At 40.3% G+C, this 2,335-nt stretch overlaps 1 pseudogene; it reads left to right on the forward strand.

Annotated features, from left to right (window-relative positions):
* The first annotated feature begins 1,529 nt into the window (after positions 1-1,529).
* LOC127232452 (histone H3.3A-like) lies at positions 1,530-2,011 on the forward strand (annotated as a pseudogene).
* The last annotated feature ends 324 nt before the right edge of the window (positions 2,012-2,335 follow it).

Consider the following 2,335-nt stretch of genomic DNA (forward strand, 5'->3'; position numbering starts at 1 on the left):
GTGAACTCTCCTTTGAATTTATTGTCTATTTTTACTTCTGGCAGCTACAGTTTGTTCAGTCCCGGAAGGAGTGAAATCCTACACTGTTACTGTGAGAGCAATATCACACAACTGTGGAATGACATCTTCATGTACATACATGAGCCTCGCTTTGTCTTGACTCTATGTGGGTGAACCAGAGGTTAGCCTAGTACTTTTCTCATCTATTGGAGTGATGCCCTACACACCACATAAGACCTACTAGAATGTGGAGTCACCTAAAAGGAAACTAATGGGACCTAAGAGATGAAGCAGATGACTTCTGTTTCTATGGAAAACCCCAAAGGGTTGTAAGAAATTTAATTCTAAAGCAAGGGAACATGGATCACTCCACAAAGTCCATTTGTTTATACATTTCTGTAAAGGGGGTTATTCTAGGTTCAGGCAATGTCTGAAATAAAAATGTCTGTGCAATAACTGGTTATTTACTTGACAAATATAACATTTTTTGAGAACCTATTCCAGTGCCAGACACTACCAAAGTGTAACAATTAGTAAACACAGTATCTGCTGTAATCCAGCTCAAGGTTTACTAGAGAGAAAACCAAATCATGATGCAAATAAAGGCAAATGTCAACTCTGATAAGAGTGTAATAAAGTCTGAAGCACTCAGAAATAGGAATGGGAACAGGTGGTCAGCAGTCTCACAAAGACATTAAATGAATAACACCAGCATTGACAAAGACAATTAAAAGAGCAAAGGCAAGGCTATGTTGGCAGAACAGGGTGAACATCCATGTGAAGATATAGACAAGCTCAGAAATTCTGGTCTTCACACATCATTTTAACATCAGAGTTGCAACATTAACCGGAAATGGGTGAAATCATTGATTCTAAAGCCAGGATTCCAACCCGCTGTATGTCTTCCAGCTATGGGACACTGGCCACACCCCTCACTCTTTCTGAAATTTTTTTATCTTCTGTTTTATAAGTGGATTGAACATAATACTTTCTGAGAGATCTTTCAAGTAGTTAAAATAATACATAAAGTAATAGTAGGACAATCTCGTAAACACCTCATCTGCTATATGCTGCCTACCTTTATTATTTTGCCTTTCTTCTTAAGGGAGATAGGAGTTTTATTTTATAGGTGTTCAGAGCAGTGCAGGATCAACTTCTTGATTCAAACTCATTTGGTTCGCAAGACAAATGGCATTCATGGGATAATCTAAGGAACATGAGATAACTGAGTGTGAACCCCACAAAGATTTCTAGGTAGGGCAGAGCAAGCACCCAACCACTCCCGATGACTTGGTAGAGCTATGGTTTTACTTATAGTTATAAGAAAAAGCTGAGTTTGATACCTGGCAGTACAGGCTGTGTGTTTATTTTCTCCATGATCATCAGGGGAAGAGTGCTTGCGGTTTTTGTTTGTTTGTTTGCTTGCTTGCTTGATTTCTGTCATCTTGGCAAGAATAGGAGTGAGGAAAGGATAAAGAGGAGATGGTTCCAATTGTGTTTGCAGCCGTCGCCATGCCGCTGCAGCTCTCTAACGCCAGCGCTGCCTCTTGCTTGCCGAGCTCCAGTCGAAGGAGAAGGGGGGTAAGTAAGGAGGTGCTTATATCATGGCTCCTACAAAGCAGACTGCCCGTAAATCCACCGGTGGTAAAGCACCCAGGAAACAACTGGCTACAAAAGCCGCTTGCAAGAGTGCGCCCTCTACTGGAGGGGTGAAGAAACCTCATATTTACAGGCCTGGTACTGTGGCATTCCGTGAAATCAGACGCTATGAGAAATCCACTGAACTTCTGATTCGCAAGCTCCCCTTCCAGCGTCTGGTGTGAGAAATTGCTCAGGACTTCAAAACAGATCTGCACTTCCAGAGTGCAGGAGGCAAGTGAGGCCTATCTGGTTGGCCTTTTTGAAGATACCAACCTGTGTGCTATCCATGCCAAACATGTAACAATTATGCCAAAAGATATTCAGCTAGCACGCTGCATACGCGGAGTATGTGCTTAAGAGTCCACTATGAGGGGGAAACATTTCATTCTCAATTTTTTTCCTCTTTTTCCTGTTATTAGTAGTTCTGAATGTTAGATATTTTTTCCATGGGGGGTCAAAGGTACCTAAGTATATGATTGCGGGTGGAAAAATAGGGGACAGAAATCAGGTATTGGCAGTTTTTCCATTTTCATTTGTGTGTGAATTTTTAATATAAATGCAAGATGTAAAGCATTAATGCAAGCAAAATGTTTCAGTGAACACTTTCAACAGTTCAACTTTATAACAATTATAAATAAACCTGTTAAAATTTTCTGGACAATGCCAGCATTTGGATTTTTTTTTTTAAAAAAAA

The sequence above is a fragment of the Phodopus roborovskii genome, unplaced genomic scaffold (assembly GCF_943737965.1).
Source record: "Phodopus roborovskii unplaced genomic scaffold, PHOROB, whole genome shotgun sequence".
In the NCBI taxonomy this organism is placed as follows: Eukaryota; Metazoa; Chordata; class Mammalia; order Rodentia; family Cricetidae; genus Phodopus; species Phodopus roborovskii.